Here is a 20,848-nt window from a genome sequence, read left to right as displayed (position 1 = left end):
CACGTTTCGTTTTTGCCTTCGTTTTAGCCTTCGTTTCGATTGTGCCTTTTGTCCTTTTCGTTCCCGAAATAATCGAACGTATGGTTAATATCACCACCCACGGTTTCGTTTTTTTTTTCGATTCTGATGGTTTCGTTTTTCCAATAATCGAAGGCTGCAAAGAAACGAAACGAAAATCCCTTTTTACAGGGACGGACTAACATAAACGAACATATAATCGATCTGAACAGCCATCAAGCCTACCAATGACTCGATTAGATGGATAAAGAGAGATAATATCAAACATGTTCGATCACTAGTCGTTCGTTTTTGGGGTCTATTAATCGAAACTATAATGAGATTATGACTATTTTCACATACGTTTTCAACACTCGATTCGTTTACTGAACGAATCGAAGGCTAAAACGAAGGCAAAAACGAAACGTGTATTCCCAGCATAAGGGTCCTAAGCAATGGAAGCATATGCCTGTTATAGGCTTGGGATAAAAGCATATGTCTGCTCTTAGAGGCTTGGGATAGAAGCATATGCCTGTTCTTAGAGGCTTGGGATAGAAGTATATGCCTGCTCTTAGAGGCTTGGAATAGAAGCATATGTCTGCTCTTAGAGGCTTGGGATAGAAGCATACGCCTGCTCTTAGAGGTTTGGGATAGAAGCATACGCCTGTTCTTAAAGGCTTGGGGTAGAAGCAGATGCCTGTTCTTAAAGGCTTGGGGTAGAAGCATATGCCTGCTCTTAGAGGCTTGGGATAGACGCATACGCCTGTTCTTAGAGGCTTGAGATAGAAGCATATGCCTGCTCTTAGAGGCTTGGGATAGAAGCATACGCCTGCTCTTAGAGGTTTGGGATAGAGGCATACGCCTGTTCTTAAAGGCTTGGAATGGAAACCTACCGTATATACTTGGATACAAGTCGACCCCGTGTATAAGTCGACCCCAATATTTGACCCTCATAAGCTGGAATTTTTCAATTACTCATGTATAAGTCTATCCAGCGAAGTTAATGGCTGCACTTGGGGATCAGGATGGGTAAGTGGATGAATTTCATACAACATTGTAGTCATTATACCCTCCTGGCCCCGAAGTACAGCCAATAACTCCTCAAGCACACATTCAGCCATTAACCTTCTGCCTGTAACTCCATATCCCCACCACCATCACCCAAATGCATGCTGCCTGCAACTCCCCCATACCTATTCTGCCTGTAATTCCCCCCTCTCTCCCACCCACCATCACCCATAGGGAGCCCCTGTCTCCATTTCACCCCTCACCTCCCACCATCATCCAAACACTTGCTGCCCTTAATTCCCCCCTCCCTCCCACCATCACCCAAACACTTGCTGCCCTTAATTCCCCACACAAACACTTGCTGCCCTTAATTCCCCCCTCACTCCATCACCCAAACACTTGCTGCCCTTAAACCCCCACCCAAACACGTGTTTCCTTTAAAACCCCCCTCCCTCCCACCATTACCCAAACACTTGCTGCCCTTAACTTCCCCCCTCCCTCCCACCATCACCCAAACACTTGCTGCCCTTAATTCCCCCCTCCCTCCCACCATCACCCAAACACTTGCTGCCCTTAATTCCCCACCCAAACACGTGTTGCCTTTAATTCCCCCCTCCCTCCCACCATCACCCAAACACTTGCTGCCCTTAATTCCCCACCCAAACACTTGCTGCCCTTAATTCCCCCCTCCCTCCCACCATCACCCAAACACTTGCTGCCCTTAATTCCGCACCCAAACACGTGTTGCCTTTAATTCCCCCCTCCCTCCCACCATCACCCAAACACTTGTTGCCCTTAATTTCCCCCCTCCCTCCCACCATCACCCAAAGGGAGCCATCTCTATCAATTTCCTACTTGCGCTATTTAATCCCGTGCAAAGTGATTCCCGCAGCAGAAGCCGTCACCCCCATCACGTGAGCTGCTTTCTCTCTTCTCCCTTCACTCGCGCTGACCTCCGTGTTTTCGCATAGCTTCAGTCTTCTGACATCGGGAGGCGGGGCTACACTACAGCACGGAGGTCAGCGCGAGTGAAGGGAGAAGAGAGGACACAGCGCACGCTGATAGGGGTGGCGGCTTCTGCCGCGGAAATCGCTTTGCACAGGTTTAAACAGCGTAAGTAGGAAATTGAATTCCTTTGGATGATGGTGGGTGGGAGGGAGGGGGGGTATTAAAAACACACCGGTATATTGGCTATAAGTTGGGAAATGTAGGACTACTCGTGTATAAGTCCTTCCCCCCCCCCCCTCCCCCCCACTTTTATACTTTGAGTCAGTCCTAAATTTCTCGACTTATAGCCGAGTATATTCGGTACACCTGCTGTTAGAGGCTATTGTATAAAGACAGCAGTCTGACTGTAGTACACAGGTGTCAAACTCCAGTCCTCGAGGGACATAGCCATTCCAGTGTTAATGATGGACTGAGAAAGGGAGAAATGTGTCCTACTTGATGAACCACACCCGTCCTGATTCCGTCCCATCCATTACTATCAGCTGTGAAAAAAACTGCAGGACACAAGTTTGACATCCCTGCTCTAGAGGAACTCAGGGTAGAAAATACTGTGGCTTCTATGACATTATGAGGAATTGGTGCTCTGATTAGATGAGAAGGATGGTACCAGACAGTACCAGACAGTACGAACAGGAAAAAAATCCACTTCTACCTGTTAGAAGAAATGCTTGTATGCATTATAGTTGAAGGAGCATCAAAGCCAAGAAAACATAGCACTGTATGAAATTAAATCCAGATGGCAGCTTCCATGATTTCCCAATAATGGTGTGCTTCATCTCTCCCTCCCCCCCCCCCCCCCCATACCTGTAGGCACGTGGCAAGCACAGCATGATCCTGCTATTGTCTGTGGGAAAAAGACAACTTGTGTGAACACAGTGCACATCTGCCATGCAAGCAGATAATCCATTCTACCTGAATAATATCCCTGTGGAAAACAATTAGCCAGAATGTTGGACGCAATCTATATACCTGCTGATTATCAGCAAATTGGGTGTAAAACAACCACTCTTTGCTTATAATCAGTAAAGTCATCTCACGGAAAGCAAACATCTCGCTAGTTGCTATGGATTACCTCCAGCATTTATAAGTAAATAAATGGATGCTAAACAGGACAATCTAGGGTAGAAGTTTAAATTCTCTAATTGTTTATCAAGAACAAAAATGACCTCTGTGCCACCAGAGCGTGAAAACAAATTGCATTTCTGCGTTTATCTGATTGTGATCTGCTGTGTTATCATATGCACAGCCTTCTGCCACACACTATATTACAGAACACTATGGGGTGTTATCATCAAAAGCACAATCTCTGGCTCATCTATTCAGTCATGCAACTTGCAGCAACATATTAATTAAGCTTCACCGAGTGCTTACTAATCATTGTAGTTGCCATTTAAAGCAGCTTTCCATGCAGATATAATACTCAGAGGCACATGGTTATGTTGCAGGTGTCTATCGCATCCCAGCCACTTCTAGCCATCATCAAGTGAGCAGCAGCTGCTCCTATTAGTATTGCAGAGAGCCGGCTCTGATTTCCCTATCTTGTGTCGGCCACAAACTTGTGGAGATTGTAGAGTCTTTGCACTAGATTTAACCTCCCTTCCAGGCCGTTGACAAAAACAGTTTGCCTATAACAGTAGCTTCGTGCATCCCGCTCTAATGGGTTTATAGGTACACTGTCTGCTTCTTGGGATAAGCGACAAAGCACTATTCTAGAAATTTATCATCTGAGTATAAAGCCATCTTAATGATGTGACAGAGAGCTGGCCAATGTGTGCATGTCACTCAGCAGTAAATTAAATGCGGGGCACAGAGAGCAGACAGGCCCTGTGATTACACCGTGCTTGTCGTTACATCCTGCATGGAATTACTTTTCTTATTTGCATACAATGAAGCTGTACCATGTCAGGGGCAGGAATTCTATTACAGGAATGACAGGTGTCACGACGAGTGTTAGCCCTATCAGGAGGAGCCCTGAGGAGAAGGTGATGAGGCAGGAGCAGCCGCACCCTGTGCACTTACACTTTACTTGTTTCAGGGTGAATGGCTGCTAAATGCCATATAGCTAGACCTAGAGAGAGGCTTAGAAATAATACAACCATTCTTTGCCCATGTATTCTAGGGCCATTTTATTATGAATTCATGAAATATTTTAGCTTTTTGTCTAGAAGGATTAATAGGCTTATTCTAAGTATAGTCTGGGGGCTCATCAGTCAGTTTGCTGATGCTGGGTGAGCTCTTAGTTTGCTCTTTGGTCCCAAATTATAGGGAATGAGGCTAAAACAAAAATAGCAGAGAGCTTCTGCGTGAAAGCTTCAGTGGTTGTAAGTAGCCGATAGCTAATTTTTGTCACTGAAAAGCATTTTTTGTAAAAACTTGATACAACATATCCATGTAATGGCAGCTACACTGATAATGTGATCTGGGTAGAAAAGGGAAACAGGTTTCTACTGTACATTATTCCATACTTTAATTCTACTTTAACAGTAGACCTAAGGATGTCATTATGGGCATGTCACGGCCACTTAGTTGTGGTCTCGTATTTCTGACCATATCATAGATAACAGAACACGATTACTTAAAGAGGAACTGTAACCAAAAACACATAATGAATAAAATTGCTTATTTTTTTTACAATATTAAATTTATAAATTATTTTAAGGCGGTGTTAGAGTTTAAAAGTCCTTATCAAATATAAACTGCATTATTTTGGGTGTGCCTTCATGGATAAGCGACCTGGACATTCCTGTGTTATAACAAACCAATCCTGAAGGAATTACTTGATCTTCAGGTAACTGAATAACCAGCTGAGAACAATATACCAGCCCTCAACCGACATCCACTGGTGACTGAGCCGATGACCACGCTAGGCGATATCACAGGAACCTGTTAACCTGGTTTGTCTTACTACAGATGAACTATTTAGCTACTACCCACTCCCAGCTGCTGAGTACATAGACACTTGATGTATGCCATGGTGAAGGGGTCTTTGTCACCTGATATATCCGGAGGAATGACTCTGGAATCTATTACAAGGAACATTGTGTTTTCCCAGTTCCCTTAGCTAGCACTTATATACCGTATTTCATATGCCATAACTTGTACATTTATTTATTTGTAAATAAACCTAGCCTTTTTACATTTTGTAATGAGTTCAAGTGGTCGGTTGTCAAGAAGTAAATAACAAAAGCTAGAGTACATTCTACAGGCAGCAACATTTAAAGTACTGGCAGGTGATCTTGGAAGAATGTTCGTTTACTGAGAGTTCTAACGCCACAACAAATACATAACTGGTCTCCCAGAATGCTCAGAGGGGCAATATTAATAATAATACAAAGCCTAGAATAATCCTTAGTGGTAGGGTGGGGTTATGTACCATTATACAGCAATACATAGCTATAGGAAGGGTTTCTGATACTGAAACCAGGATATTTAACTTAAAGTGGGTATTTTGAAAAATGTACTGCATTTTACTATATGTCGTTATAGCAACTCTTTAAATGTACCTATATTACTGCAAACAATACTTACAACAGTTATGAGTTTGGAACATCTGCTCAAAAGCCACATCTAGAAACCCTCATAGAAGTCAAGAGTTCACAATGATTATGAAGGCCCAGAATAAAAATATTCTGCTTTATGTTTTAAACATTTAACTTAATGTATACATCACTTATGTTTAAAGTGATCCTTACGTCAAAAACAAAAAAAAAAGACTTTTACTCGCCTGGGGCTTCCAATAGCCCCCTGCAGCTGTCCGGTGCCCTCGCCGTGTCCCTCCGATCCTCGTGTCCCCGCCGGCAGCCACTTCCGGTTTTGCCGTCAGGAGCCGACAGGCTGGGAACGCGAGCGATTCTTCGCGTTCCCATCCACAATTGCGCCTTCTATGCTGCTATAGCATATAGCATGAAGCACATAGCAGCATAGAGGGCGCAATTGTGGCTGAGAACGCGAAGCATCACCCACGTTCCCAGCCTGTCGGCTCCTGACGGCGAAACCGGAAGTGGCTGCCGGCGGGGACACGAGGATCGGAGGGACACGGCGAGGGCACCGGACAGCTGCAGAGGGCTATTGGAAGCCCCAGGTGAGTAAAAGTCATTTTTTTTTTTTGACTTAAGGATCACTTTAACAAAGACTAGAATGAGTTTGAGCGACATAGTCTAGTGTAAGATATCTGCATGGTGTGTAGAGTCAGATTGTGGGACTCAATGGCCTCAATTCACTAAGCTTTATCAAACACATTATCAAACGTTTGATAATTTACCCCATGGGTAAAATCTAATTTTGAATTCACTAAGTTGTGATACATATATCAAATGTTTTATTGATAAAACGTTCAATAAATCTATAACAACTTAGTGAATTCAAAATTAGATTTTACCCATGAGGTAAAATATCAAACCTTTGATAAAGTGTTTGATAAAGTTTAGTGAATTGAGGCCAATGTGAAGAAGGGGCTCAAGACCTGAGCTAGTGAGAGGGGAGTGCAATGTCTGGAATGTCATGATTGCCACCACATAAAGACTGCTGCAAAGCCGGAACTATGAGGATAAACAATTGAGTGACACAAGGAGCATGAAAACCCTGCAGGCAAGGCAAAACATACAACAATGTACGTCCATGAATAGAAATGCATTTACCGTACATACAAACCATGCAAAGTATGTAAGAAATTAACTACTGTCTATAAATTCTCCACTAGTGCGCAAGACAGAACGTGCCAATGCCAATACAACTAGCAACAACGCATGTTTATAGGTATGCTCCTGTGAAATGCTATTCATAATATCGTCCCCACATGTGCATTAAAAAAAAATATATATATATATATATATATATACACATATATATATATATATATATATATATATATATATATATATATATATATATATATATATATATATATATATATATATATATATATATATATATATATATATACACACACACACACATACATACATACACACGCGCACACACTTCCCATCGATTAATAACCTACGATGTATATAAACAAAGGAAAACATACAGACAGAAGTCAATATTTGGTGTGACCACCATGTGCTTTTAAAACTGCTTGAATTCTCCCAGGTGCACTTGCAGAAAGTTAAGGATTCTGCAGGCATATGGTTGAGTACATGATTAAACAATTACACCGGGTGCTAATGATCAGATAGGTAACATGCGGGTTAAAGCAGAATCATTAAAGCACATCTCCTGGCGCACATCTAAAAATAATCATCTAATAGCTTAGCAATCAGAATGCTCAGGTGTTACCTTCTCGTGTGAAATGCGGTTCCTGCAGTTAAAATCCTGTCTCCAAATAATGAACACATGACCAGAAGCATTAAAGCGGTATAAAACTCTGACATAATATTCAATAAAAACAACATGTTTTCCTCCTTTGTATATCACATACAGTTATCATATATGCTTTTGTGCATAAGTATTATTATTCATTTAGAAATTGCAAGTTCCCAAAATACAACTTTTTTGCTCTGAGAGCTGCAATTGCATTTTATTCATAAATGGTGTATTTCTATTGTAATGTACCAGGAATGATTTCTGAGTACCACTCTGTGTTCTGGAGTGCCGGCACAGTCAGAGAAGTGTTTACATTCCTCACTTGATACAATTAAGTAAACACAAGATTATGTTAAACACAAGACAATCACTAGTTCGGATGTGTTTCCCTGCAGGGAGCTTGTAAGGCCTGTGTTTAACTAGTTAAATCCTGTTCTAGAAAAAAAATGTGGTAGTATATAATATGCTGTAAATAACCTTTTAGAGCAAAGAAGAAATGCTGGGTTTCAGTCCGCTTTTTACATGCACTATGAGTGGCATACATGCAAAAAGGGAAATTTTGGCGCCTAGAAATCCCGCCAGTAGAATATCAGTAAATTTGCAGATATTCTACTGTGACAGTGAAAATGACAATAGTAAAATATTGATAATACATACCAATATTTTACTATAGCTAAACATAACCCTATACTGACATTGAACCCTACCACTATCAATGCCTAACCTTAACAACTCCCGTCACGGCTAACCTTAGCCACCCGCCCCACGGCTAACCTTAATCTCCTACCCCCACAGCTAACCTTAACCACCAACCCCTCATGGCTGACCTTAACCACCCACCCCAAGTGGTCACACAATCTGGGTCAATAACAAGAGCAGGAGATCAGGAGTGGTCACACAAGCTGCTCAGTCACTAATTCATTCTACAGCAGGACAATGTATTCGGGACAAACTCATTTTCATCATAACAGGGCTAATTTCTAAAAAAAAAAATTATATATATATATATATATATATATATATATATATATATATATATATATATATATAATTTATTTGTTTGCATGTAGCAAGCATCTCCATAATGGCTTCCAGGAAATGCTTGCTGAAATAAATCTGCTGTTCCCAGTATAGATCAGTTGCTGAACTATATTCCAACACAGGGAGCATTAATTATCTAACCAGGTGTATTGAAAGTGATTCATTACAACCATGCTAGAGAAATGAGTGGAAGCTGGTTAGCAATGTGCTGGAATCAGGTTCCTGGACAAACAAATACCCACATCCATGCACCACCATACACAGTGGGATTCATTTCACATGTATGTATGTGCTGAATACAAGCTGCAGCATAAGCTGGAGCTGTATTATTTAACGGAAACTGAACAAATTACCTGCATTTCATTTAAGTTGGCACACACACTATATTCATTAGAGCATAAGTAAGACAAATGTAGTTAAAACATAAGTCAAGTTTAGCTATAATTCACACTACAAAACAGAGCATATGGGTAATTTCACCCAGAACTGATAAGAGACTGCTGGACAGGGCTCACTAGCTGCTGGTGGATGAGGAGTACACTACTAATGATGTAGCCTGTGCACAACTGTATCCCTGTATCCACCACACTCACTAAAGCTAGGGTCACACTTGACAGAAATCGCGGGAGTTTTCCTGCACACATAATGCTGCCCAATGCACTATCACAATGTGCTGGGTGCAATGTGCAGTCTTATGTAGCGGGGATAAAACAGGCCACCACTTTTGCTTTTTATTGCACAAAGCATGCGATTCCCCTTTGCCGACAGACAGCTGTTTACAATTGGCTGCCGGCCAAGAATGCTGATTCGAAACCGCTGATGTTTTCTTGCAGCCTCAAGTGGGACCCTACACTCAGGCACCAAGTAACTTTTTGGTTTTAACCAAGAGATTGGGTTGAAAGTACTTTAAAATGGAACTCAATACAGTTCATGTTAGTTTTGGATACAGTAGTAAAACATTAGAACATATGTTATCTTTTACTGCTGTCGGTGCCCTAACTGGATATATCCTTACCCCTGGGATATCTAAAATTAGTTTTCAAGACACAAAATGATGAGAGAGGCCTGCCCTTGTGAGCTTACAATCTAAAGGAATAGGGAGGAAACAAGAGGTGGGGTAGTATACAATATTTATATTGTATATTTAGTAAGGTGTACAACTTGGCCAGAGGTTGAAGGGGTAACATCCTAACTTAGAGGGTATGCTTGTCAGAAAAAGTGAGCTTTGAGGGAGCATGATTTCAAAGGTTAGAGAGTGACAGTGTTGTTTTGGAAGGAGAATCCAGGGGAGTGGTAAGGCACGTATGAGAAGTCTTGTATACGTGAATAGAAGGAGGTATTTCTAGAGGAGGACAGAAGGTTGTGTGCAGATCTGAAATTGTGGTTAGGGTGGTATCTGGAAACTAGTGATGAGATGTACAGTGTAGAGAGATTGTGGAGAGTTTTGTGAGTTAAGGTTAAGGGCTCGTTCACAGTGCTCAGTTGCATTGCAGAATAATTCTGCATGTCAACTCACAGCCCATACAATTCTATGGGCTTGTTCACAGTATCTGCATGCAGTCTTTGTATTAAAGTCTATGGCCAGTCTCCATTGCAGTACACAGTCATTATAACGCGTGCGTTATGCAGCGGACCACTGTAAATCTATCTATAGAGTTTGAAATTGATCCTCTGGTTAATTGGCAGCGAGTGGACCTTTAGTAAGGATTACTTGTGCAGCATGATTCTTCATTTAACAGCTACCAGGCGCAGGACAAGCCATGTGACTCCCCAATAGAAGGTGCAAGGCATCATTCATTTATATGGGGGGATAGAAGTTGAATTTCCGTATAAGGCTCTATTCCCACTGGGTCAGAAAACTGACCTCTTCTGCAATGGAAAAGCGGCCATGTTCAAGGATCCAGTACTATTTATAGGATCCGTTCACATTTGTCAGTCTACAATGGTCTGTTGCGATAAGCTGAATGCAAAATAGGAACCTACCCAATAACTCCCAGACCAGAGCCATTTCCCTAAAAGCCTATGGTGGAAACGCATCTGCTCCGAACTGCAACCGGACCACAACGGACCATCCGAGTGGATGCTACACTGTACACACCCGCTAACAGTTTTCTTAAACCCATGTTCATAAAGTGAATCAGCACTGGACTGGGTAACAGCTGGTTTGTCTTTAGCAAGTGATGCATGTCCTTATCCATCTTATATACTGTATATGCATTTGCGTAGCAGTGCTGGGCACTCTATTCATATATTGTGACCGGTTAGTCTTTGCTTACATACACATGAAGTCTCTGAAAGACTGATGGATGTCGACATTTTACATGCCTATTGATCAGTGGGAGAGGTTTGCAGCCATGTTTATTGAATAAAGCTTAGAGCAAAGTGTACGAAACTCACTGCATCTTATCAGAATTACTCTGTTAAGGATCTTGAAGTCTGGCGTAACATACACTTAGGCTCCTTTCACACTATATGGGCTTGATTCACAAAGCTGTGCTAACCCAGTTAGAGACTTTAGGCGTGATAACCATTGCACCATGCTGGTGAAAAGCCAGTTTAGGCATGATAAGTTTAGGCGTGATAAGTTTAGGCATGATAAGTTTAGGCGTGATAAGTTTAGGCATGCTAAGTTTAGATAAGTTTAGAACGCGTGCAAAGTCCTGCACGCAAAGCAGCGCCATTAAACTCTATGCAAAGTGCACCAGACTTTGCTAGCGCAAAACTTTTGATCAGCTATGCACTGCGGTGCTAACCCAGTTGGTGCTTAAACTTATCATGCCTAAACTTATCACACCTAAACTGAGTTTAGGCGTGATAAAGGGCTTTTCACCAGCCTGCTAACTGTTAGCACCGCTTTGTGAATCAGGCCCTATATGTTGCATTGCGCATCCTGAAAAATAGGATCCCAATGGTGATGTAAAGTTGCATTGCCTACTGCTGCTTTGCGACCCGTACAGTGCAACATAAAGAGTCCATAGACTTTATGCTTGCACTGTGTGTGTCAACTGATGCACTGCATGCTGTGTGTTATCCTGTCAGTAATCACTGAACTGCATCACAAAAGTGAAAGCCCCATTGAAAAATAAATGCATCACATTGTAATGCAATTCTATTGTCTGTTGCGCCATGACCTAATCTCAACTCATTATTGCCTATATAGTTATTCTACCTGGCTTTGGTCCAAAGTGTTTTCATCTGTGTGAAAATTACAGTCAACTAGTGCTGAAAGCAGCCCTCCTTTCTGAACTGTGTGAACATTTCAGTCAGCTAGTACTGAAAGCAGCCCTTGCATAATGTTAGTTTAATCAGAAAGCATTGCAGTCAGGAAAATAGTAGTGTGCTGCTTACAATCAGTGTAGCTTGCACACAGAAGGTCCCTGCTATAAGGCAAGCCTTACCCCTTGCACTAAACATTTTCAAAAACTTTTCAAGCTGTCATGGCAGCTTGAAAAGTTTTTGGCTTAGCGCACACATCTCAGTGACTCATACGACTGTGAAATGAAAATGAAAGTAAACTGACATTTTATTTTGAACAAATGTTTGTTCTTACAACAGTGTGACTCATCTACTGGAGCAGAGAGGAAATTTAGGTTGTAATTATACTTATTGTATAGTTGGAAAATCATATTGCTTTTGGCCACTTCCATAATTACTAGTTGGTTCTAGGTCTTCAAGTTCATATACATACACATTAAATTTTTAATAAAATGAAATTAGCTTTAAGGATTGGATCATACATTCTGAAATAAAACGCATTCTCGATTGTGTTTGTGAGTACAAAGTTTCTGCAGTAATCTTCCAGCTAAAGCAGAACCACAAAGGCCACAACAGACAATCCAAATGACTGTTCTGCACAACTAGAACAGTTCTTTCTTTAGACATGTCTAACCATGATGCTCCACATCTGTCTGAGGTCCCAACATCATGGCAAACTGACAACTTGCATTCCAGAAAAAAATGGCATTCTGAAATAAGTGCCAACAACAGAACTTCTGAGCATCTGCAGGGTAGTTAACCCTTATCCTAATGAATAACATGTGGCAGGAAAGTACTCAGAAATAAAACTTTGCAGATATGTCACTTCTAATAATATACTCTAATCTTCCCATTCATGGAGGCGGCTGATAATAAAATAAATAGGGGAAAAATACTTTGCATGATGGTAAATATAAAAACTACAAAGCTATCCAAATATGGTTCCTCTCATCAACCCTTATGTTTACTATATCCATGAATGGTGCTCTCTGCACAGCTGCTACAATGGATCACAATCTTCAAAATGTCTCTGAAGGTCAACATGAATAACCATCCCTGATGTGCAGCAATCTAAATGGGCAAGCTTAGCAATATGAGCATTATATTAGCAATACCTATACATGTAGCACTCGAATCAGCCACCCCTGTCATTAATAATTCACATCCAGGTCATGAGCTTCAGTTAATGCAGAAGGAGGTAAAATGTGGTACTAATGACTTAGAATGGGATACTACTGTGGATGCTTGACAGGCTGCTATGACTGCTCCATGCTGGATTCCAAGGATACTCATGCATAAAATCTCTACAGTCTACTCAGAGGGGTATAAAAAAACAAAAACCTGTGAGTAGCAACAAACAATAACCCATCACGTGAGTAGCAGTTCTGCAGACAGAAATGCTTCTGTGACAAGAAGAATGGCCAGATTGGTTTCAGCAGACAGAAATGCTTTAGTGCTAATGATGCTTTACAATTGTGGTGAGCAGAAAAGCACCACAGCATGTGAAACCACATCAGTTCCACTCCTGCCAGCCAAGATTAGGAAACGGAGGCTGCACAGACTCACCAAAACATGACAGCTGATAACTAGAATGAGGGATACATCTGGTTTTGTGCCAATGCAATGTACACAGATGTAAAGGCCACAATTTGGCATCAGTATGAATCTATTAACCTATTGTCAGCATTCCAGGCTGGTGGTGATTTGGGGTGTGACAGAACAGGATATTTATGGCATGAATCTGCAGCTGACCAGTCTGCAATGGTATGATGTAATCATGTCACCATGACCAAAATCTCGAAGGAACGTTCCCAGGACCTTGTGAAATGGGTGGTAGAGGTGGTGTTGGTCTGGGTGTTGGGGATGGGGGAAGGGGGTGTCTAATCAGAATTATCAGCACAGTAGATTCCTTTATAGTGAACTCAGACCAGAAAAAGTAGTTTACTGTATCAGAAGTTTACTATATCAGAATTGGTCATACATCGTATATATTTATACAGATGCATTTTCTATATCAAGAGGTTTGCTATCAGAGTTTAGTATAACTGTAATGGATAGCGGAGATGCCGCCGCGGAGACAAGCGGCATGGAGGCTATCTCCGCGTATCAGCCGGCGGCTTCGGCCGCGCAGTTACATGCTGGTGCTCTGCCTGGTCCTTCTATTGCACATAGATTGAGGGCTACGCACGCGCGCACCAGGCGACAGGACCTTTACGCGAATAGAAGGGGAGTCAGCTTATCTGCCAGGTCAGCTGACTCCAAACGCTATCTCGGATTGGCTGAGTGACTGGGGCGGCGCTGCGGAGCTGCTATGTATATATAGTGGTAGTCTGTCAGTTGCTCCGTGTCTGCTGTTGCGATTGCTAACGTGTGAGTGCTCAGACCTTAGTCAGATCCCAAAGTGTGCTAGAACCAGCTGGAGCTGGGGATCCACACTTAGCCAGATTCTGTTGATAGCTTAAAGTACTAGTTACATTGTATTATCTGTTATGACCTTCTGCTTTCGTTGACTATTCTCCTGCTTACTGACTCTGTACCTCTGCCCATCTGATTCATGTTGCCGACCCTGCCTGAACCTAACACTGAATCAGTCTTCTGTCTTTGTACCTTATCTGTCCATACGTTGCCTACTCTGCTTGTCTGACCTTTCTTGCCTCACCAGTGGGCCTAGCCACTGGCAAGGGATCTGTGGCATTTCACCTGCTCCTCAGGTGAAGCTCAACTGCAGCACTGTCTGTAACACCTGCTCCTCAGGTGTCCATTGGCTGCAGTGTAGTCTTAATCACCTGCTCCTCAGGTGGTCATTGTTTGCAGCACAGTCTGTAACACCTGCTCCTCAGGTGTCCATTGGCTGCAGTACAGTCCTAATCACCTGCCCCTTAGGTGAATATCCTTTGCAGCACTGTTTGTAACACCTGCTCCTCAGGTGTCCACTGGCTGCAGTATAGTCTTAATCACCCGCTCCTCAGTTGATCATTCTCTGTAGCTCAGTTGGTGGTACCTGCTCCACAGGTGTCCACTGACTACAGTACAGCCTGACTTGCCTGCGTCTCAGGTGATCATTGGCTGCAGTATTGTCTGAGTCACCCGCTCCTCGGGAGACTTCCTCTTCCTCATTACTGTTGCACCAAACACTATCTCATATTGGTAGTCCTGTGTCTGGCTATACTAGCATTATTGGTGATACTGCAGATCACCAATAATCAGAAAATCTGTTTAGCTGACACCAATCGTTACAATAACGAGATTCTACTGTATTCCTGATAAAGTCCTTGTCATATCTTTTTTAAGTTCCAAGTTAAAAATATGATGCGAATATTCACATAAATTTCGATCACTGACTGGACACATCATTTAAATGAATATCACAGCCCAAAGAAGTCCCGGGGTTTAGGACGTGTGCAGTGTCACATCACATGCCACCATATGTCATCTTCATGGCTTTACACTTTGCATTTCCTACATTCACTGTGCCTTAGCACATCACATTGATAGTGCTCATCTAATTACCATACCATAGACAGATCTCTGTCCAGCCAGTGCACTGAGGCCATTTCACCCCTGTATACACAAACCTTAATTGCTGTGAGCCTTTGTGGTCCAGAGAGGTATGTATTCAATACTAAGCATAGCCTTATTACTCTTAATCATAAAGTCGGTGTTTGCATCGCCTCCTCAACAAGCTGGTGTAAAAACACAGAGGCATTGTGCGCATTGATTGATAGCAAATGTGTTTTTAAAAGAGGGAACAAGTGTACAGAGACTTGCTAACCTTATTAAAGTGGGAAAATGAATAGAGAACAATGCTGAGAGAGGCTCATTGGCAATTAGGTGGCATTCAACATGCAGCATTAAGGAGGATATGCATATTTTATAATGTATAAGGAAAGACAACAGATTCTCAACAAGGCAATGACTAAGTCACCATCTGATTATTATAGCCGACCATAAATCTAACCACTAAGCTGTGATAGACCGGTATTCCATGGCTTCAGCGCATTAATAAATACAAGGCTGACCCATCCAAATCAGCTCATCTACAATGACAGTAATTTAATGCCATGCTAACAGCTAAGAGCATACTTTATTTTGTGCAAGACTAGCTCAAGTAACTTTTTACTGCTATGGTTAATGGGGATCCTGATGTTTAAGAGTTCCTAGAGACTGCTTCCAACAGATTAGTCATCTCTTCTATGGGGTCTCTGCACACAGAAGGCACTGGTTTATGGAAAGGTTAACAGAGGTTGTAGAGCTCTCGCCAGCAACAGGGAACAGGCAGGAATTATTTCCAAGCAGAGGAAAACAAAGGAATATGACAGATAAGAAAGTGGCAGCGACGTGCATGCCAATCACGCTTTCTCCACTTAAACTCTTCCAGACTGGAGTATGCAATTTGGCATACACAGACTATTTGGACACTGGCTAGCTGTCAACACATAATAGAGCTGTATTTCAAACCTCCTGACAATAGCAACACGTATCAATTCAGCCATTCACTTTCATGATTCCCAACAGACACATTTGTAACAATAAAGTCAAGCAAAAAGAAGGCAAGCTCTGCTCAGAAAAACTAGTTGCATTTATCACCTTCACTAGCTAGAATCAACTTGATTTGGATATGTGATAGGCAAGTATATTCATTGTACAAGTATAATCAGTGTACAAGTATATACAGTCTACATACAGTGTGAGTGTGTGTGAGTGTGTGTGTGTGTGTGTGTTGACTAACATTCCGCACTTCACAACACTAAGTTGTGAGGATGACAATCTAACAGTGTTGTCAACCATCCGTAAATTTACAAAGTGTTTGATTTGCCCTTCCATGTAGTGCATGAGAAAAAAACAAGCTTTCTTCAGCAATGCTCTGGTACAGAGATAAGACATTTTACACACACACACAACACACACAAAAACACACACCATACACTGGGTTTCTCTCCTTCCTGCTTCCTCTCCCTCTCCTCTTGCCTTTACTTTAGCTCAGCTTGTAGTGTTCCCAAGCATCCCCCCTCCTTCTTCCCCCCACCAGACACAAGCTGGGGGCAGGAATGACAAGCCAGTGACCTATTCACATAGGAGAAGCTTGCTAGCATGGAAGGACTGAATTGTATCAGCCAGGTACATCTGTAGTTAACTTTTCTTCCATAATAGTCCCATCTTTTGGACAATCTGCTCTGCTTTAAAGTCTTTGAGTACTGTGATAAGATGATCCTAGCACTAGTAACTTCCCAAGGGGTTATTACAGATACAGGTGAGTATATAGATGAGTATTGGATAAGACAAAGGTGAAGATACTGTCTGTTCTGATTTACAACCCACCTCTAAGCACAGGCACTCCTTTGACTTGGGGGTCCAGCTACTGGGATAACAGAGGTGCTGTAAGGCATGTTTTAGATATTTTGTTTTTTATTTCAGGAACATTGGATATTACTTTAAGAATTCGTGTTCGCAGTGCACTGTAGAAGTCTTGGTCATTTACAGTAAAAGACTACACTAAATGGATGCTACAACTTATCTGGATTTTGTTTTGGGGATGTGGGAGGAAACTAGAATGCCCAGAGGAAACCCATGCAACAACAAAAACCAGGGAACATACAAACTACATGCAGATAGTGTCCTAGCTGAGATTTCAATGTGGAACCCCAATTCCACAAAGCAAGAGTGCTAGCCGCTATCTCTATCCGATATCTATCTAATCATCCATTTAATCTAATATATACCACATGACACAGAGGTGTATTACTTGTATGCATTCACAAGTCAAAGTAAACAAAGAACATAGAGAAAGTGGGTGTGTGAGCACAAAAATGGGAAGTCTTGGGAGAGGAAGACACTGGTGCCCACCTCTGCTGCTGCTGCTGCCAGCCTTATAGCCCACACGTGGGGTGGCAGAGATGACAGTAGAGCTGGCAGATCCCGGCCACTTGCCAACTAGGAAACTATCCCAGGGACACGCTGAGACAATAGAGATGTGCTCTGCACAACTGGAGCTGCCTGGCAGGCATGGGGCATGTCAAACTTTCTCTCTGCTAGCAAGGTGGCAAGGCAGGCAGTGGCAAGGAGGACCCAGGCAGCAAGCAGAGCTATATGGCAGGGGATCGGGCTGCAAGGGAAGCCAGCGAGCACTGGCTTGTTGCATCCCGGAAGGCAAGCAGCATTTAGCAGGGGTAAGGCAGCAGCCCGGTACAGAGGGGATGTTGCTGTCACTCCTACCTTTGTGCCAGTCTTATGTCCTCCTCCTCCTCTCCTTCCTCTCGCCGTGCCTGGAGAAAGGAGCGTATCCCGGCCCCTGAGAGCTGGAAATGCTGCAGACTGACGCCCCGTGGCGGGGATCCTGCGAGCAGCCTGGCAGTGAGACAACACAGAGAGAGATGTGCCGGCTGAGGGAAACACGATCAAGAGCCACTCATAAACAATACCAGCCAGGGGAGGAGGAGAAAGCCTGCCTGCCGCTACTGCTTCAGTGAAAGGCAAAAAGCCTGGGCTGGACTTTGCATGCAGCCGCCTATCAGAGATGCTGCAGGGTGTCAGTATTCACACACACAGGGATTACACATCATCACACACCACTAATAGAGCACTCACTCCCAGCCAAGGTCAGTCTTGCCTGTGTGACAAAGGGAGAGTGGAGCACATTTTACCATTCTGCTGCCTCTGAATGACAGTGAATGGCATGCTGGAGGAGCTGTGTGTCTGAATATAACCTCTCCAGCCTCTCCTGAAAACCTTGCAACCAGTGTTGCCAAACCTGCTAATGAATTTTGACTGAAAAAGAACAATTTACCAACAAAGGAAATTTCTTACTGACAGACATCTTTCCTACTGAAAAAAACCAGCTTAGGACAGTACATTGTCCTGGAAAATATGTTTGAATAAAAAATGTTTAAAATTGTAACTAAGGAAGATATGTAATGATGCTGTAATAGTACAGATGTAATGCTGGGAATACACTATGAGATTTTGCAGTCAATTTACTGTCAGTTCTTATTTCCGTTCGATTTTCTTATCAATTCTTATCAATTTCCATTCACTTCTATGAGAAATCGATCAGAAAAACGATCGAAAATAAGATCGGACATGTCGGAAATTATCTATCGAACCATCTAGCTGCTAAAAAAACTTATGGTGTATTCCCAGCATTACATCCACTTAGTGTGATAGTCCTATACTGTAAATGACTGTTATGCTGGGAATACACATCTCGATTTTGAGCCATTAAATATAATCTGTACTCTAAAATTCTTACAATAAAAAGCATATCATTCTATTCATTATGTTCTCCTGGGCCCCTCTGTGCTGTTTCTGCCACTCCCTGCTGCAATCCTGGCTTGTAATTGCCAGTTTTAGGCAGTGTTTACAAACAAAAGACATGGCTGCTAACCAGAATGTGAGAGGAGCTCAGTCTGTGACTCACACAGAGCCTGCAGGGGGTGTGGAGAGGGTGTGTATAGCTTCTATCCTATCACAAACACAGCAGCACATTCCTGCCTGAGTGCCTGAGCCCAACAAAGCCGTCAGAGGAAAAGAGATTAGATTATATAACAGAGATAATACAGCCACTGTGCAACTAGGAAAGGCTGCAGTAAGACAGACCACATTAGAACAGGTATAGGATCTTATAGGATAGAAGAAATAAGGCTGAACATTTTGTTACAGAGTCTCTTTAAGATGGCTCGATAGACAATTTCTGACATGTCCGATCTCCCGCTCGATCATTTCGCCGCTCGATTCCGGATTGAAATGAATGGAAAAAGATAAGAAAAACGAGCGGAAGATAAGAGAATTGACTGCGGAATCGAGCGGCGACACAATCCAGCGGGAGAATCGAGCGGCAAAATCGACCTGTGTATTCCCAGCATTACACACCATGCAATTCCCCGTCAGATCAACAGGTCGAAACGATAATTGCTAACAGGTCCAATCTGATTTCCAATAGTTTTTCTGATCAGTTTTGTACAGAAGTGATTGGAAAATCGACCGGAAATCAGATCGGACCTGTTGGAAATGATCAATTCAGCCTATTGATCTGATGGGAAATTGCGTGCTGTGTACCAGGCAGGCGAGATATGATTTTTAGAGTAATAGCTAATACATAATAAAAAATACAAGATATAAAACATGCTTCATGGGACACTTATGCAAACAAGCAACAGGACCCCCCAAAGTCAAACTAAGGGGTGAGGGGTGCCTGTGCTTTTGCCCTTTTGTTGTATACTGCAGTCCCCACAAACTCCACCTTTGTGATATACACAACTCTCCTACATCTGCACAAGTGCTGTATATCCCTCAAGTAATGTCTGGTACACACCAATGGCTGGCTAATGTTACCACTTCCATGTAGTTAGAGAACATACCTACACAATCTGTTCATAGTATTCAAAATCTGTTGCCCCTTATACTTCATGGAGGTGGTAAAATTGGCCACTGAATGGCCAATCAAAATTGTTCCTGCAGACTTCCACTACAATACCGCCGCTATTTTGCACCATAGTTTGGCAACGATGTGGCCAAACTCTGGGGCACTACTGCTCCCAGCATGTCCGCTGCCTTTCCTGCGGAGTACCTCTACACTGTAGCAGAACTCTACCACCACTATTTTTATCAGGCGATCCCAAATTTCCAGCTGTACCCAGAATTTTCTTTCATACTAGTAAAAAGCCCCACCTGTTATAAAAACGGGCGCTAGGCCACGGCCGCTAAACCCCGGCAACGCGCGTAACAATGCGTCCCGCCCAACCATCCCCCACTGCTGTACAAAGTATATGCACACAGTGAGATGTTGCTTACTTGGCAGTTGGAAAAAGCTGTTATTTCCCACAATGCAATGAGGTTCACAGACAGCAAACGGTCTGGAAGCAGGGACACACACACACACACAGCGACAGGACGCAGAGACACAGGGTTTTTTTTTTATATAGGATGGGTGCCTATGGTGGTGGCCAGATTTGCCTCGTCCACGGGGCAGGATTGGTTGTTGGTCAGTGGCCCATAGTGTTGCACTGCGTCCACTTAGTGTGTAACATCTACATGAAACAGTGCAATGCTGCAGATTGATCAATTTTCAGTTAGATTACCTGTTGTAATCTATTGAGTTATGAGCGCTGCCTGTAGAAGAAATCAATTTCTCTCTGATCATATTCCGATCGGAAGAGATTGCTCATTTTGTCACATCTAAATAGATGAGTACAGCATGTATGTATATGTACACCGCCGGAGAGCTGGGCGCAGGGTGAGC

The 20,848-nt window shown here is 42.7% G+C and overlaps 1 protein-coding gene across 4 annotated transcripts in view; it reads right to left on the bottom strand.

Annotated features, from left to right (window-relative positions):
- Window positions 1–20,299, bottom strand: part of ENOX1 (ecto-NOX disulfide-thiol exchanger 1) — a 723,730-nt gene extending 703,431 nt beyond the window's left edge. For 3 of the 4 annotated variants that reach the window (XM_068267774.1, XM_068267784.1, XM_068267776.1), the window contains exon 1: window positions 17,827–18,050. The gene's annotated coding sequence lies outside the window, so the exon portion shown is untranslated. Of the gene's footprint in view, window positions 1–17,826; window positions 18,051–20,277 lie in introns of those variants that run through there. The other variant, XM_068267775.1, reaches the window with a different exon arrangement.
- Between the last annotated feature and the right edge of the window lie 549 nt (window positions 20,300–20,848).

Source organism: Hyperolius riggenbachi, chromosome 2, assembly GCF_040937935.1.
Source record: "Hyperolius riggenbachi isolate aHypRig1 chromosome 2, aHypRig1.pri, whole genome shotgun sequence".
Taxonomy (NCBI): domain Eukaryota; kingdom Metazoa; phylum Chordata; class Amphibia; order Anura; family Hyperoliidae; genus Hyperolius; species Hyperolius riggenbachi.
The sequence above is the reverse complement of the archived record's forward strand: the minus strand, read 5'-3'. Positions and strand labels throughout refer to the sequence as shown.